This window comes from Pipistrellus kuhlii, unplaced genomic scaffold (assembly GCF_014108245.1).
Source record: "Pipistrellus kuhlii isolate mPipKuh1 unplaced genomic scaffold, mPipKuh1.p scaffold_m20_p_26, whole genome shotgun sequence".
NCBI lineage: Eukaryota > Metazoa > Chordata > Mammalia > Chiroptera > Vespertilionidae > Pipistrellus > Pipistrellus kuhlii.
Genome location: NW_023425525.1, coordinates 7024771 through 7043601, shown reverse-complemented (window position 1 = coordinate 7043601; position 18831 = coordinate 7024771). Strand labels below are relative to the sequence as shown.

At 42.0% G+C, this 18831-nt stretch overlaps 1 protein-coding gene across 3 annotated transcripts in view; it reads right to left on the bottom strand.

Moving 5' to 3' along the window:
- CREB5 (cAMP responsive element binding protein 5) overlaps window positions 1-17445 on the bottom strand; it is a 383557-nt gene extending 366112 nt beyond the window's left edge. Inside the window, exon 1 of one of the 3 annotated variants that reach the window (XM_045587225.1) lies at window positions 17326-17445. The gene's annotated coding sequence lies outside the window, so the exon portion shown is untranslated. The remainder of the gene's footprint in view (window positions 1-17325) is intronic. The other 2 variants (XM_036453719.2, XM_045587224.1) reach the window with 2 other exon arrangements.
- Between the last annotated feature and the right edge of the window lie 1386 nt (window positions 17446-18831).

The following is an 18831-nucleotide window of genomic DNA, read 5'->3' as shown; positions in this document are numbered from 1 at the left end:
CTTTCTTACCCTCATACCCAGCCTGTCAGCATGTCCTTTTGGCTTTACCTTCAAAATAAACCAAGCTCTTCCTTACTGCCTCTCCCATAATCACCCACTCCAGGCCATCACCTTTCTTACCTCCTAACACGTTTCCTTTGCCACCGTCATTCATAACAGTCCACAAGCCCCTACATGATGTAGCCACCCACCACCTCCCACTCCTTCCTCACTGCCTCGGTGTCTGCTTTCTTGCAGCTAGCCCCTCAAACTCACCAGGGCCTTTGTGCTAGCAGCTCCCTTTCTCTGGGTCTCTGCAGGAACTGCTATCTCACTTAAGCTCTCTGCTCATATCACTCTCTCAGAAAGCTCTTCCCTCACTCCTTCATCTGAAAGATGAAAGAGCATGCTGACTCTACATACCCAGCTTCATCTTTCTTTTTGGCACTTACTGTTCAATAAAATGTTACATATTTACTCTTTGTATAGAGATTTTTGTCTGCTGGTTCACTGCCATTGTCTAAGAACCTAGAATAGTTCTAGCTGAAAAGAGCAAAGACACACATTTAATGACACTCTTTGTTGAGCTATCACATGACCATCTCCAGAAGTCATTCTGTAATAAATTACAAGCTCCTAAGAAATATATTGAGTATCTAACATATTAGTAAGATTGAGGCTCTACAGAAGTAAGAGAAGGAGCGAGAAGTCAGACTAGCGAGAAGAGTGAAGGAGGGCAGGCGGTAGACAGGTCAGTGTCTAGAGGAGGGCAGCCCTGAGTGCCTGTGGCAGGCACTGTGGTGGGACAGAATGTTCTAGAGCACATGTGTCAAACACAAGGCCCGCGGGCCAAATCCGTCCCGCCAGGCCTTGCAATGTGGCCCGCACCGCGCTGTCATCACTGCACTCCGCTGCGTTTCCATCACAATGACAGTTTATGACTGTTCAGTAAACCATTCAGCCCTCGATTTAGGCTGGATTTTAGATTTTGGCCCCTTCTCTGATTGAGTTCGACACCCCTATTCTAGAGAAAGAGGGTCAGAAATAACAGAAGTGTGAGAGTGCCCAAGACAAACTTAGTCTCTTTCCCAATTTTGCCTATGCTCAACTGAGGGGAAAGAGATTAAGGTCTTCAGAGTATATATTTATTTTGCTCAAAGATTGGTCATGTGTGTTTTTTATATAATCATAAAAAAATTCTCAGCAAACTTAAATGTCAAACAATAAGGGGTGGGAAAGAAATTATGGTATAGCAACTCAATGGAATATGATGCATAATCATAGTTTTGAAAACTATGTAGCAACATAAAAACATGTCTGTGGTGTAGTTAAGTGAAGGAAGCAAGAATTTTAAAATGTGTCTCTTGCCCAGCCCAAACTCAGTGGTTGAGCATCAACCTATGAACCAGGATGCCATGGTTTGATTCCTGGTCAGGGCACATGCCAGCGTTGTGGGCTTGATCCCCAGTGGGTGTTAGGAAGCAACCAATCAATGATTCTCATCATTGATGTTTCTCTCTTGCTCACTCACCCTTCCTCTCTGAAATCAATAAAAATATATATTTTAAAATGTGTCACTACTCTGATTAAAGCCATTTAAAAATTATGTTCACCTCTAAACAAGGAATGGAAGGGCATATGAACATGAAAAAAAACAAAAATTCCTTAGGGTTGTGAGATTCTCTGGGATTTAATCATCCCACCTCATTTTTAATTTCTAAAATATTATTATAATAGTTTTTAAGCTTCAGGACATTCATCAATATACCAAGTCTCTGTAGGCAGATTCTCCCAGGAACACTCACCAGACATCCAGCATCTTATGCTGGTAATAGGAAATTCATGACAAAGAACAATGTTCAAGTACCCCGTAATCAATTCACTCAGGATTAATTAACCATCTATCATGTGTAAGGGACTATATGGTAGAGTCTATAAAGGAAATCAAAACTGAGCAAGCATCCATTCTTGCTGTATGGAGTTTACAATCCAGGGGAGGGAATTTATGACAAACACAAAAATAAGCTTAACAGAAGAAGTTCCAGGAAAGAGGGGAATCTGGACATGGTGGAGAGACACTCAACACAAACAAGAGTTTATTATGGGTCTGGCTTGAATGTGGGGGAAAACTATAGGGATGCTGGCTGCAGTTGCCCTAGAGCCATGGTCCACAAACTGTGGCTCGCAAGCCACATGAGGTTTTTGGCCCCTTGAGTGTGACTCTTCCACAAAATACCATGGCCTGGGCTAGTCTATTTTGAAGAAGTAGCGTTAGAAGAAGTTTAAGTTTAAAATTTGGCTCTCAAAATAAATTTCAATCATTGTTCTGTTGTTATTTGGCTCTGTTGACTAATGAGTTTGCCGACCACTGCCCTAGAGGCCTTAGAACGATGCTGGAAGAGGCTCTTGAGCAGGGAAATGAGATGTTCAGAGCCATAAAGTTGAAAGATTTATTTTGTAGCCAAGATGGAAAGAGTTGAGCTTGGGAATCAGACAAACATGGTTCCAAATTCCAACTTCTCCATTTACTTTCTGGTTTTGTCACAGTAATTGACATGCCTTTTAACTTCTATGCCTCACTTTACTTATCCATAAAAAGGAATAACCTCATCCCCTTGGTAATTTTGTTATGAAGGTGACATGGTAGATCAAGAGAGTAGATATTGGTCAAGGCTCAATAAATAATTATGTTAGCCTTAACTTCCACTTCATAGAAGGAACTGCTTAGGAAGGAAACAGGGCAAAAGGACAAAACTAATAAGATGTTATTCAAGTGGAGGGGATGTCTACAAAACTTGACAATGACATGCTCATGATGGCCAAGAGAAAAGGCAAAGTCCATGATTATCCTGAGGGTTCAAGCTGGGGACACAGAGGAGGATGGAAGCCTCCACTGAAATGAGTGTGTCATAAGGAGAAATGTTATGATGATGTTAATATTTGAACAATTTAAAAATTAAGGAACAGCAGCAATCCATCTAGGAGGAAATAGAGAAAATTGGAAGTCAGGGCTCATAGCCTGGGAGAGAGGTATGAGATAGAGACACATATGACATATGCGGTATGACTTTTAGCAATTGCCTATTCCTATTTCCAAGGTCTATAATACACCTACTAACTTTGTTGACTGCTCATCTTGATACATGTAGAGAAGTTGCTGGGTTAAATATATCTCATTTGGCATATATTCTAAATTTAGCATCCTACATTTTCCCCCATGATATATATTTTTAACAGATTTTTGAGATGTAATTTATATATCATGCAATTCACCACTTAAAATGTATAATTCAATGGCCTTAGAATATACACAGATTTGTGCAAACATCACCACTATCAATTTTAGAACATTTTAATAATTCTAAGAAGAAACTACATATCCCTTAGATGTCATCCCCAAGCCCCCAGTCCCACCCTCAGGTTTAGGCAAACACTAATCTACCATATGTCTCCATAGATTTGCCTATTCTGGACATTTCCTATAAATGGAATTATATAAGATGTGGTCCTCTGTGTCTGGCTTTTTTCTTAGCACAATATCATATATTATTAAGCACTTCATTTATTTTTATGACCAAATGGTATTCCACTATATGGACATACCACATTTTATTTATCTATTCATCAGTTGATAAACTTTGGGATGTTTCCACATTTTGGCTATTATGACTAACCTTGTTATGAACATTTATGTACAAGTTTTTATGTGGACATATGTTTTCATTTCTCTAGGTTATATACCTAAAAGTGAAATTGCTGGATCATAAGTTTATGTTTAACTGTTTAGGAACTGCCAAACTGCTTTTCAATCCCACCAGCAGGTATGAGAATTCCAATTTCTCTTCATCTTCATCAACATGTGTTATTGCCTGTCTTTTTTATTATAGACATCCTAGTAGATGTGAAATGGTATCTCACCATGGTTTTGATTTGCTTTGCCTGATAGCTAGAGACGCTGAACACATTTTCATGTGCTTCTTAGCCATTTGCATATCCTCTTTGGAGAATTCTCTATGTAGATCCTTTACCCATTTTTTGTCTTTTCATTATAATATGTTTTTAAAGCACAGAACTTTTACTTCTGTGTTTTCATTGTGCAAAACAGAGATAGCACAGAGGTATAAATGTCCATCAACAAGTAGAAACTCAGAATTATTTTTCCTGCATTGAAACATCTATATTCAGCTTGGTATGTGTATTCTGATATGGGAACTGGTGGCTTTTGTCCTTGTCAGTAAATATTAGCACATCAAGACAATGATTGTTAAGCCTGGCAGAGTGACAAACTACAGTTGTATTTAATTCTTTATTCTCAAGGTTAAAAGTTGTGTTGCCCTTATGGCATTGCTCTTTCACAAACCCTATTGGACAAATTCAAGGCCAAACCAAGGTCAATGCCCACATTAGCAAATTCATTAATCAGTGTAATATGTATACATCTGTTTTAAAGTGCAGGTTGTTTTTTCTGTGTTTTGCTGGCTTTGTCTATTCCTAGTAATGTGTGGGTCCACATATCTGAAGATTTATTCCAAGTTTTTCTGGGGTTCCATCTATTTGGAAACTTTTTTTTAACGTAATTTTTAAAATGTCTGGTTATAATCTACATCACTCCCAATCGGTCAGCTTCTGTAGGGTCTCACTACTACTTGCCCTGGGTATTTTCTTCTTGCTGGGCATACCTATTGTGATCTGCCCCCAAGTCTCCAGTGCCTTAGAAAGGGACCTAATTTGGAGATAAAGTCTTTCCATAGGTATTCAAGTTAAATTGTGATCTTTATAGTGGGTCCTAATCCATTATGACCCGTATACTTATAAAAATGATAAAATTGAACATATAAGAAAGACCATTGAAGAGACAGGGATGACAGCCATCTCCAAGCCTTTTGAAACAGCTTTCAGAAGGAAGCAACCCTGCCAACACCTTGATCTTGGACACTTCTAGCCTCCAGAACTGGGAGAGAATAAATTTCTGTTGTATTGTATAAGCCACCCAGTTTGTGGTAATTCCACCCTAGGCAACTGATAAATCTGGCCACGCACATCTGAGGGCCAGAGCTGTGGTTGCCTGGCAGGTGGATGCCTTTCTCTCTGGAGAGTCTCTTCTGTGACAGAAATTATAAAAACTGCACTGCCTTGCAATACAATGACTGCACTACAGTTTTTAGTTATAGTTGCTCTTTGAGGTTTTTTTTTCAGTTATTTTCTGTTCTCTTCCAAGGACTCAGATACAAGATTACAGGGCGTTGGGCCAGGAACCTTTCCCTCCTCTACCAGCACAAAGAACAACCTGGACTTCATTGCTGGGTCAGGCTTATCCTGCCTGGCTCCCTCTTCCCTTAGAGTGAGTACAACTCCTCTCCCTTTCCTTCATCTTCCAGTTAATCAATCCCCCAGTTATATGGATCCTATCTCTCACATGGCTTTTGGATCTGACACCATTGTAGCCCACGCCACAATCACCTCTTGCCTGGACAACCACACTAATCCCTAACTGGGCTTTCTGCCTCAGCCTTGCACCCCTCACCTTCCCACAACATTCCACTGCAAAGACTTATTTAGTGTCACTTCTCCCAGCAAGTTCTGTGAGGAGAGGAACCAAGGAGTCTGTTTTTGATCATGTATCCCTTGTCCCTAGCACATAATATGTGTTCAGTAAATATCTGATGAAGGAAGAGAAGGAGGGAGAGAGGAAGAAAGGAGGTGGGGCTTATATTCCCTTACATTGACTGCAAGGCTGTGTATTTTCATTGATCTCAGTTGAGCAGATCCTTGCACTGAGAAGGCAATCAATCAACACAAATAGAGATGTCAAACGATGTGTTTTTCAAATGAAATGATACAGCTTACTAAACATATGACCCATTGAGATCAAACCAGTCTTCAGAAAAGGGTCATTTGGATCTGTGTGCCTAGCCGTTGTCTCCCCTGAATTATCCTGCATGTCAGAATCACATCACAACCCCCACCTCTCTACCAGGCCTAAACTACAAAAGTCCTCTCTAGATTTCTGCTCCTCCCATGAAAGGATGACAGCTGCCACACCTAACTTTGAACAAGTGGTCCATACATTCTATTTCTCCATCTGGGGAATGCCTATGAGCAAATCTTATCCCTCCTTAAAAAAAAAAAAGAAAAAAGAGCTAAAATACACCTAACATAAAATTATCCATGTTAACCATGTTTAAGTGGATAGTTCAGTAACAGTAAGTATCTTCACTTGTTATACAACCAATCTCCAGAATTTCTATTTTTAAAAATAAGCATAAAATAACTAAAACTATGTAAAGGAATATAAGGCTTCCTAAAGAGATTTCCTAAAATATGTACTAAATTAAAAAAAAAAGAAAAAAAAAGACAAAGCATCCATTTACAGCCTTCCTTTAAAGATGTTATGACGCTATAGGTTTTGTGCTTTAGGGGGAAGGGTAAAAATGAACCGTGGGTTAAGTGGTGAACCTGTCTGCCTTAAGAATGTCCCTTCCAAAGGGCATGCCAAGTAATTGCACGTCATTTTTTTCCTCCCTGGCTTTTGTGAGTGCTTCAGAGCCACTGCTGCCTCCCCACAATGGGCAGACATCGCTGTTTTGTTTTCTTAATGTTTTGAATGGTTGGAGATCAGCATGGGTATTTAGCAAAAAGTACAATTTCAAATTACACGCTGCTTCATGGTGCCAAAACACTTCACACGTCGCCTGATGATGTCCACCAGCTCGGGACTAAGAATGGTGGTTGTTAGTCATCTGGCTTTGTAAAGCTGGGAGATGGAGTCATAAACAGTGTGTGCTTAGACTGGCCTTATTAGAAAAGAAGAGTGTCTTAAACATGGGCTCACATTTTTTTTTAAATCTTGTAATATTTTTTAATTGACAATGTGTGTATTTAAATCAATATGACAAATAGATTTGCTCAAAAGGAAGAACATTTTATCTATGGGCATTCTCAAAAAAATGATAATCACATTTACAAGTATATATTCTAGTAACTCTCTGGTCTTCATTGGCAAAGGTTTTTATTTATATACAAGCGTAACCACCATAACCACATATATGTGCGGATATTAACATTGCTTTAACTTTAACATAATGTATAAAAAGGATCCAACATAATCCCTCCCTGGCACTGGCCACAGACTGCATGTTTAAACCTGGCTTTTATCTCTCCCACTGAAGACAGAGAGGTGCAGATAGGAACTGAAAATGGCTAAGTCCAACCTTAATCATCATTAGGAGAAAACAAATATCAAATTCCCAAAAGCAGATGGCTCGGGTCCAGTGTGAAAACAGTACATTGGTATAACAAGAGCCAAAGTATTTTAGTAAAGATAATTCAGGAGCTATTATAGAACTAGTCTATCTTGCTCAGTGAATGAATACTTAAACCCCTTTACTTTGAATCCCTAAAAGAGTTGAACAACTTAAATCTTTAATCTCATTGTCACTCCACAAAGTCCTTTAAGAGTTGATCACAAATTTGCCTGAGAGAAAGTTTCGCTGGATTCTACCGAAAACACAGGTTTGTAACAGATGTCTCCATGCAACATTTAGTACAGATCCCACATTAAGAGGCTGATATACCCATATGTATTTGTTAATCAATCCAAGTACATGTAGCCTAAAGCTGGGACTCGAGAATTTTTAGCAGAGAAACAATTTAAATGCAAATAATGCATGCATAAAAAATCATCAGAAAGCATGTTACTTATAAATCCATAGGCAAATGCAATAGTAACCACAATTGGAAAATTCCCACCTGGCAGCCACCCAGATAGTGCTTATAATGAATGTGAGCTCTCTTTTTCACACTGACCTCCCTTCTAATTAACAAACACGATGCCTACCTAGCCTTCAACCCCTCAGCTTCTCCATCTATAAAATGGGACTCAAAGCTGTGTCTTAATAAACGGAGGGTAAATTCTTCTAATAAATGACATTACAGAAAGCACAAATAGTATGTCACACAATGTAAAGAAATGTGCAGTTTTGTGCCTAAAAACGGTTTTAGGTCATGTTGAAAAGCACATGGCCAGATGACCTGCACTTGGAAACAGACTGCTGTGGGATAAGGAGAGAGGTTCCGGGAGAAATGACTCATGAATGCGGGAATGCAGAGCTCTTAGCAGCATAAAGTCACAAGGACCTTCCCCGAGGTCTCCTCCCCTCCACAAGCAATGCTGTTTGTTGACTTCAAGAAACAATAGGTGAACAATTTGGAAATCATTATTTCTTTACATATATGATTATTTTTATCCTTTAGTGAATGCACAAGTGGTATGTTGTTAAAAATAATTAAATGAGCCGAAACCGGTTTGGCTCAGTGGTAGAGCATAGGTCTGCGGACTGAAAGGTTCCCAGGTTCGATTCCGGTCAGGGGCATGTACGTTGGTTGCGGGCACATCCCCGATGGGGCGTGTGCAAGAGGCAGCTGGTCAATGTTTCTCTCTCATCGACGTTTCTAGCTCTCTATCTTTCTCCCTTCCTCTCTGTAAAAAATCAATAAAATATATTATAAAAATTAAAGGAAAACATTCTGGTGTGCATTGAGAAATATTGATTCTTCTACTATTTTAAGGGATGTCAAATAGAATGAAGACCTTAAGTCTAGGTGGCTCTAACTAACATCTTGACATGAGCAAAGGGCAAGTTTGTCCAGTGCAATGACACAAAGCTTATTAAAATCTTAGAGGGAAGAAACACAAGGGAATCCAGATGTCTCAAATGGAGTAAGATTTCCCTCCAAAAACAGCTAAAGGCAAGTAGTATTTGGGACAAAAACAGCAAACTAGCAACAAAACTGAAATGTGTCAATCCTGACCATTTACAAAATGGAGGGTTTCTAAGAGGCTCTGTGCAAAGCAAACTGTAAGTTAAGATTTTGCAGGGGAAGGAGGAGATCAAGCTATTTAAAACATCCATATTTGAAACTTACACAAAACTGAGCTCTTGTGAGGTACAAAGAACTACCTTCTTATTTAATCAACCTATACATTTTAATTTTTATTCATTATATTTTCTTAAATGTGTTTTGTATTATGCTGCACATCTATAATCACTTACTGTCCTTGAACTCTGATTGCAATATTGCAATCCTTTTCCTTAAGTAGAATCACAGAGTAGAAGATTCCTTAGAGATCAGTTAGAATTGCAGTTCTCAACACTGACTACACGTTAGAAACATTTGTTTAAAATACAGAGGCTGAGCGCTCTACCCCAGTTAAATCCAAAGGGGTGTAGATATCAATTATTTAAATAAACTCCACAGGTAGTTCTACTAGGCAGCTAGGATTAAGAACCATTGATACAGAATATACATATTTGCATTGCCTGATACCATAGTTACTGGCTACAAGTGGCCACGGAACACTTGAAATGTGACTAGCCTGAATTGTGTAGTAATTGCAAAATACACACTAGATTTCAAAGATTTAGTACCCCAAAAAAAGTCATAAAGCATCTCATCAGCATTCTTAATATTGATTATAAGTCTAAATGATATTATTTCATATATACTGGGTTAAATAAAAAAGTGTTATTAAAGTTAACTTCTGTTTCTTTTCGCCTGTTTAATGTGGCTACTGGAATATTTAAAATTACATATGCAGTTGGTATATGTGGTTCCCATTATTGAACAGTGCTGGTCCAGACCAAAATTCTTATTACAAATGAAGAAACTGAGGCAGGAAAGCATACTGAGTTTAAGGCAGCACCTTGGGGATCCCCTCTTCCGGTCTTAGGATTCTTCTGTTGCCACAGGCCACTTTTTTGCAGAGCTGGGCATGGCAGAGCCCCTGATGCCATCAATCAGCTTTTGAACCTTTTTCTCTTGTCTTGCTATTTTTCCTTCTAAGATTTGATATTAAAATCTATTTCCCTTATGGAAAAACATCCCCTCTCCACTGTGCACATATTTTTGATTTGTTATTGTAGGATTACTCATGAAAGCAGAGTAACAAGAATGGGTGTCAAAAAAATAAATCCAGAAAAACATTAATATAAAGAAAAATGCAGAGAAAGGATGGAAAGGATTGTTAAGGCTTTTAAGATGTAGATGGTCAAGTTGCAGCCTGTCAATGTTTTACCATGTTGTAGCTTAATAAGTAGCCCTGGTGTTCTTAGAGCCATCTTCAGCACATTATCAGCCTCTCCGCAGAATATAGAAGTTTGAACCTATAATATGATCTTTTCTCCCAGAAGGGCTGTTTTTCTAGACAGTGTTGTCATTACAGTGAGACAAATCAGGCTCTTCATGATGGAGCACCACGTCACACCTAGATACCCTAGCGGAAATGGGCTTTGGCCTCAATACCTTCTACCCTCTGGTGAACAGATTAGCACCTGATCTTTTAGAAGCCAAACAGCATCACTGCTTACTTAAAGAAGAAAATAGTTTTGATAAAGTGAAATGGCCCTATCAGATCTGGCAAATAAAGACAAAATGTATTTCTTTTAACAACCAGCTAATTTAAAAAAATAATAAAAAATTAAAAAACAAAGATGTATTTTGTTGCATGTGGTTTCCCCTCCTTGGGAAGCCAGCAGAGAGCGACTTGCATAAAACTGGCTGAAATGTATTATATTTGAGAAATCATGCAACACAGAGCTCTTCAGTGCAATAAAAGAAGAAAAGAGACCTGAATTCGGATATAAAGCCTTCATGCAAAGAGCTGGAGAGAAAACCTGCAGGCCAGGCCAAACCACACATACAGTAGATGCATTCAAGATTTCTATTGAGATATTCTTGCTCCCCATCCTAAATATGGCATAACCTAAATGTCATCTTAAATCAAATGTTTGGTGCTCTGGAGCCCCCTATGTTGCATGCATGATTTCTATTAGCTATGATTAGTCAGGTTTTGCCAGTTAAACCACAGAGAGCATACTTCCAGACTCAACTCACTTCTCATGTAGTAATATTCACCTCTAAACCCTCTCATTCCTACACACCAACCTGGGAAGATAATAAGTTACAGATGGATCCTGGGCAGAAGTACATCTGCCAGAGTGAAAACACTTGTTGCTCTATTCAACTAAAACAAAGATTATTTATTGATTTTAACTTTAAATAATTTTTCAGATCTCTTCCTCAAAAATGATAAAGTTGAGAGGTAAAAAAAAAAAAAAAAAAAAAGTTACTGCCTTATTCTGACTGGTCTTTTAGAGTATTTTTAGTCCTGTCTGGTTTTAATCTCAAATGAAATCTGGATAGTGTAGTATGAACAGGGCATGTCTAATAATAATAATAGTGAAGAAGAATGACTTTCAAATAGGAGGCCGATATTAGAAAAATTAACATCACAGAATAAACAGAATAGAAACTATAATTTATATGGTTAGGGCATTTATTCAAAATAACTATTTTTTTAATTGTCTTTGAAAGATTAGCAATCAAAGGCTTGGAAAAAGCAGGGATTCAAAGCAACAGGCTGTGTTTTATTCATGACAAGAGCATTTATGGTGGCCTGGCTCGCGGAAAGAAAACCTGACCGACCTGGAGGCAGAAACAAGGCTTCCAGGCTCCATTCCGCTCTTTAGTTCTGGGCCTTGGGTGAACCAGCGAATGCCACCAGGCCTTAGTTCTGTTCTCCAGAGTGAAGAGGTTGGTTTATGAGTGAAAAGACCTCCCCCAGCTCCAGCTCTACATATGCCACAGCCTTTCTATTACACCATCAGAATGCCTAGGCCAAAAGGAACTCTTACTCTCTAAAACTAGTTCAAGCCAAACACCAACATAGTAGTTTTCAATCCTTGATAATTTTAGGGTAAAGATTATAAATGTAAACTTTCAGGAAAGAGAAGCAAGCAATGAAAATATGTATTTTTAAAGTGTTAAATGAACTTTGATCTATTTCTCAGAAAAGATAATTGGGCAATAGAGTGAGCATGGAGGAAAGAAATATGAAGTGTCACCGTAACATCTTATACATTCAGGAATTTATCCTAAACTTACAAGTTTTATTTTGAAAGTTCCCGAGTCTCAAGAGAACCTCAGGTTTTTGCTCTTGTTTCTGAAACAGTTATCATAATCTAGAAACTTGTAAAAGTGTTCTACTTCTGTCTGTCTATCTCTCTCCCAACAATGCAATACTAATGGATCATCAAAAAACACCAATTGCCCACTTTTTCCTTAATACAAAATGTAAGAACTCTTTAGTAAAAACATTAACCATGATGTAATTTTTAAAGTGCCAGCACTTCTTTTTTAAAGTACTGCTGCAATATAGCTTATTTAGTTTATGAATAGCAACACAAAAAAGTTCTTTAAGTCTGCTTAGCATATCTAAAGTGCTCCTTTCTCACACTTAAATATTTGAGGCTATTGTCCCCCCACACACACACACACACATTTATTACCTTATCTCAGTTGTATAATTTGCTCTAATAGGATTCAAAGAAATAGCCCCAGATTTGAATTTTTAAACACTAATTTATAAAAGCATTGGTTGATTCCCATAATACAGCTGGTAGTCAAGCTGGACAAGATAATGAATTGACTGAGATCATTGTTCCATCTTCATCCAAGAAAACTGCCTCTAAAAAAAGATCTTAAATTGCTGTAGAAATCCAATTTGTAAGAAGCAAAAGAAGCATATAGATGGGAAACACCAGCATGATCACATTAATTTTGTGACTAACGGCAATGCTTTGAAGTGAAGAAGAAGAGGGGGGGAAAAATGACAAAAATAATCATTCCACTCAAATCCCTAATTTTAATTTAACAACACAACCAGAAGGAAACCAACAACAAATACAAAGTTCACAGCTTGGGGATCCAGCCAGCATCACCCCCACATCCACAAAATAATTTTCAGCTTAATAAGAAGCAAATGCCAATGCTAAGGAAAAGCTGTAGGTAGGATGCTGATACATCATTGCTAAAAAGTAAATTATAATAAGAAATCAGGGGACCAACAACTTGACGTCAGTACAAAGAGCATGGAAAGTCCATGACTGATTGGTTTTGAACCTGTGGTGTGGAAAACTGACAAGTAGTTTTCATGAAATCTTCGATTCACTGTCATCGAAAAGCTATGAAGGAAAAGTCTCTGGACAAACTACCATTCATTTAAGCACCTATTCAAATAAAAGCAGCAATTCCAGAGAGATACAGAAGTAAAGGCACAGTTTTCACTCTTTTGGTGGGAATGTTCTAACAAACTATCTGCTCCTGTATAAACTACAAGTGGTCACAGCTGACTTCTAACTTCCAGGCAATTTATGGATAGCAGCTATTTACATTTAAAAACAACTTGAAGATACTATCAATTGAGCAAATGTGTTTACTCTGAATCAAGCTGGAAAATAAAAATTGCTATGCTCAGTCAGGATTTCAAAAGAACAGATTTATTTAAAGTGCTACAAGCAAAGAAAATGGGAACATCTATAAGGAGGCACAGGTGAGTTCGTTCACTGTTTTCTCAGTTTTAAAACTAAAGGAATAGCTCATATTCAGTCGTCAGCACCCTTCTTCTATGGAATGCACAGCTAGGTTTGAATGTGGAGAACGGCATTTTGTTTGTTTGTTTTATTTTTAATGTTTAGGCTTTAAAAAAAAACTCTTTCCTTATTAAAACTTAAGTACTTATTATAGTGCTTCATAAAAGCTCGTGGAAAAAGGAATTCTTACCTGATACATAAACATGCTCATAAACATTATTTTCCCAGTAAATAATGGTCTTATTCACACACACACACACACACACACACACACACACACACACAAAATGTTACCAAGTCCCAGGAAACTGACAAAAGCAAAATTAATATTCAGTGCAAAACAGGAATCCCATTTCTGAAATCCATCTATGAAAATACAAGGCTGGCTTCATTTAACCCAACTGCAAAGGTCCCTTTCTGCTCAATAAGCGTAATAAACAGCATCTTACCATTATCTGTAGAATAAATTCAGCAACGTGTTGCTTCCTGCAGTCACCAAATCAAGGGTTGTTTGTTTGTTTGTTTTTCTTCCTTTCTCTCTAGCAACTTCTTTTTTCACCAGCAAGATTAGGAAGACAATAAATCTGAGTATTTGCCTCAGTATTTCAGACACAGGATTGTGAAACTAGCCCTTAGTCAAAAAAGAACAGGTCTGGTATTTTACAATCACTTTTGCAACTCAGAGGTACCTCCTGGACTCTCATACCTCCTCTCCTCCCTCGTTCTCTACGTTTCTTTCAGTAATGAGACTAAGTTTTCCAGTAGCCTTGAACTCCCTAGATTGAACCAACATGGAAAATGTGACTAAAAACTTGTAGGACTGTCTAGCCTCCAACCCTACACAGAATCAACTTTGTTGGAAGTGTTGAAGAACACCTCGCAAGCAGCTACTTGCTCGCTCAGGCTCCTGCACTGCACAGCACAGAATGCCAAATAACAGTGCGCCATCTAGTTAGCGAGCGGCTCTCTCCACTCCAGGAGGGGGGGACACCTTCAAACCCTGGGGAGTTCAGGACTTGTCAGGGTTCAGCTGCTCTGAAGGTCCAATTGTTTATTTAAATAAAAAAAAATATATCACTACTGAGATAATCCACATCTAGAGGATATGGGAAAATTCAGGTGATAATGGCAGGACAAACTTTTACATCTAACTTTGATTTACAAGATAAAAGCAAGTTTTCAATTAAAAGGGCTTTCTGTTAATAGAGCTTATTATTCCGAAGAAGGGAATGATTTTCTTCGAAAGTTGTCCCTGGGTGCAATGCCTTTTATCTTTGCCTTTCCCCTTCCACTAATGAGCATTTATCTAAAGAGCCTGTTAATCCTCTGATGTGTGCTTCTGGTCAGAGGTAACAGTTTGAATAAAACCACTAATCACTGATCACTAAATCACTGATCATTAATCACACTCTTCAGTGTCCCTGACCCTGGCCATTTTTCCCTTTAAGGTCTGTGCATCACAAGCAAGAAGTTTAACATTTAGATGCACATGTGTTATGTGGGGGTTACACTATTACATCTCTAGATGGAAATAAATAAGAAATACAGCCCCAAAACTTGGGACAGGGTTGTCAATTAGACCCCAGACAGGAGTTTCACAAATGCCTACACTATAGCATGGCTTTCACTTTGAAGATAGTAGATCTGATTATAACCAAACATGTGTGCTTCTAGAAGTCCCCACATACTCAGAATGTAAGTTTTTCTTTATTTAGCTTTCACCCACTCCAAATCAGAGAGCACCCAAACCCACAGGCCCTTTCACCCAAAACCCTGGTAGTAATTTTTTATTTGATTTCTACTGCACACATACCCCAAGAGTTTTTACTTGTATCCCTTAAGCATGTCACATATAGTTGTTTTTAGTTCGGACTCAATTCAATAACTTAGGTATTTAACTTCCTCTTTAAATATAAAAATGGAAGGTTTAAGAGGAAAACACACAGCGATTCATTATTTGGTACTTTGTGTTCCAGGGCTCATTCCCTCACTTTGGAAATGAAACGTTTCGTCTTGATCCTTCCAGCTAAATTTGATTCAGTCAGCATCCTCACTACTTCTCTCTTGCATTGAGCAGTTGGAGAAAGACGCTATGTAAAATTATTTTGTTTGCAAAGGGTGTGTTGTTTTCCTAAGTCACCACAGGGACACAGTATTATCATAAAGTCTCCAAACACTTCCTGAGATGCCTTTTTGATCAGGGATCAGGGCTGGACATTTTCGCCCCGGAGAAGAGGGCTCGCTGGTCCCTTTCTTAAATAATGGAAAAGGCCAGATTGTGCCTGTGCTGATCAGGTACCAGGCTCCCCTCAGACACCAGAAGCTCTTACCCGCACTCCGGGGACAGCGATCGCCCCGGGGAAGGCAGTGAAAGGCAGGCGGAGGCGGGGCCGGAGCGGTAACGGTGTGGGCGGGAGAGGGGGCGGAGGAGGAGGGGTCCGGGAGGCGCGGGCAATGAAGATGCCCAGGGAACTGGCGGTTGTACAAGTATGTCGGGGGCTGGGGGTGGAAAGCAGAGTTGCTCTGTCAGCATTTCTAACCCCCCCACCCCTTGAATATCTGAAGCTGTTAATCAAACACTTACTGGCCAGCAGAATGACGTAATGGACCTGCATCCAGCCTTTATTCCTTGACACATGTCAGAGGGAGGGAAAAGTCAAAATCAAACACACTCTGCGGACGCTGACAAAATATACAAGCGGCTCACTCCAGTCCTGGCCTTGAACAAGCATCAAGTGGGGGCGGCACCCGGTCAGAGAAAGCTGGGGAGGGGGATGACAAGGTCTGGGCTTTAGCTCTTTAACCCTCCCTGCGCCCCCCCCCCCCCGCCCCAACAAATCTTTGGCAAAGAAGAGGCGGGATACAACCGGCGAGAGGGAGATATCTCCTTGGTTCCTTCACGCGTCTTGCCCCTCTAAGAACTTTGTGAAAAGTTTAAGTGGTTCCCGGAAAATCCGCCTTGGAGGGTCCGCAGCCGCGAACTGCCCCGCGCCCGCCCGCGCGGCAAACGCTGCGGCTGTCACTTGGGGCAGCGGCGGGGAAGAGGCAGTGATGCCAGCGAGCATGGGCCGGAGGGTGGCCGGAGGGAACGCCAGCGGAGCCTGGCCACCCTCCAGACTTCCGGAGCAAGAGCCAAGCGCCCTCCGAGAGCGACGTCCCCTCCAGGGCCGGTGCCCACGGGCTGCGGGCAGCCCTGCCGGAGAGGAGAGGTGGCACGGGCTCGGCACCCGGGAGGGAAGAGCCCCCGCGCGCCCGCCTGTCCCCCCGCTAGGTGACCCGGCGTCCTCGCCGCGCCCGCTGGAAGTTTGCAAACTTTCTCCGAGGGTTCGACCGCATCGCCGGGAGGTTGGGGACGCGGGGGAAGGTTCCTGGCTCGCCGTCTCCGCCGCCGCCGCCGCCGCCACCGCTTGACCGCACTTCTGGAGGGTTCCGCACCTTGCCCGGGCTCTGGAGGCAAACACACACCCCCGATTCATAGCTGTTCCCCGCGCCGGGGACACGCACGCACGCTCCCGCACACGCACACACGCCAGGCGGACACTGCTCGCTCCACGTTAGCATCCCGCCGGTCCATGGCGCCACGGCCACCGAGACGCGCTCCGGGATGGAGCAGGCGCGGGGTCTCTGGGGTGGCCTCGGGGCACCGCAGGATTCCACAGTCCGTCCGCCGGCGTCTGGGGCCAGACTTCCCTCTGGTGCAAAAACAGGTCACCCTCCAAAAATACGCTTCGCATCTCTCCTACTCCTTGCCCTGTGACCTGCCCACTGGACCAAGTAACCTCGCGGCTGCTGCCAAGAGACCAACCCCTGCAAACAAGTACGGTACGCTCCCGAGATGGCTCCCTCGGCAAGTGCAACAAAAGTGGCTAAATGCGAAAGCCCCAGAAGTGGCCCGGCCGTATTTTTAGGAACTTACCAAACAAGTGTGGAGAAGGCAAGAGCGGAGCCCGGGTGAAGGGACCACGTTGGACTGAGCAAAGATTACAATACATTCTATTTAGAGTGCATTACATCACCCCCCCGGTGACGTCACGTGGGATTCCTGAACTTCTAAATCATTGCGGTCCGCGGGGGAGGGCGGAGGGGCGGGGCCGGCGCGCTGAGGGGGCGGGCCCCGCCCCTGCCCCGCCCTGCCCCCCCCCCACCACCCCCCCGGAGCAGACCCCGGTGCACCCGCCGGAGAGCGGAGAGCGCGGCTGCGGCGGCAGCGCAAGCAACAGCTTGCCGAGCCCAGCGCCGGTGACACGGCTCCCTGACATTAGCGGAGTGAGTCAGCTTGGAAACAATCCTCAGGGTTTCAGACAGGACCACGGAGGGGCCTGGGAGCACTGGAAAGGGGTGGGGGTGGGGGTCCGGGAGAGGTGGAGACGGGGTCCTGAAGCGGGGAGGGAAGACTTTCTGTGAACATTTAAGTGCAAGATGCTCCCCTCTTCTGTCACCAGCAGATGCCCCGCTCCACTATGCCTGCGACAGTGGTGACCTGATTACAGTGTTCGGTGCATCCTGGCTTCTCAGAGCACTCACTCAAAACTCCGTAACTGTCCCCCACCCCGCCTCGCATCCAAGGCTCAATTACTTTATTGAGCCCACTCACGTGGAATACACAGACCCAACCCTTTCCAAGTCCCCGCTTGGTGTTTCTGAGAAGCTGGAGGAAGAGTTGCTTTTGGAGGCGAAAGGTGAATCACAGCTACAGCCAAGTGATGCGCCTGATTTAGATTCAGCGTCAGAGCCGGACGGCCCTTGGCGATCAGTTCCAGAGCCACAGACTGGCAAGTGGCAGAGCCAGAGCCAGAGCCAGAAGGCAGGATCCGGGCGCCTGGACTGCGGTATCTCCCTGACAGCTCCCAGAGAGGAGCCTGGCATTTTCAGCATGGGCCAGTCACCACCACCATCTCCAGTTTTATTTCCATTCAGATGTTCTCCCTGTGAGGCAGACTCCAGGGGAAGGCACAGGCTAAATGCCAGCCCATTCCAGACTACCTGTCATCCTGCAGCAGCTCGCACTTTGCAAAGCACTCACGCCCACATGAACTCCCTTGATTTGCAAAACAACCCAGCACAAGAAGTGGCAGTGGCCAGTGCTGATTATCTTATTTTAAAGTTGAGCTGAGGCAGACTCCAAGAGGTGATGGTCTTGCCTGTAGTCACTTGAGCAAGTGGAGACCCTGGTACCACCCCAACCCCTGTTTTTAAGCCCAGACACCCCCCCTCCCCCTTTCTAGAACTGCCTGCTCCTGGGGGATTTTGGTGGTTAGAACTGCTAAGGATAGGAGTTGAAGCTTTGCTTAGGAACAGTTTAGCCCCATTAACTAACAATAATTATTCCTGACATTTATGTAACATTTGACATTTATACAGCACCTCTCATCCCAATGCATCATAACCGTGACTGTGCAGTTCACCAGAGAATCATGACTGG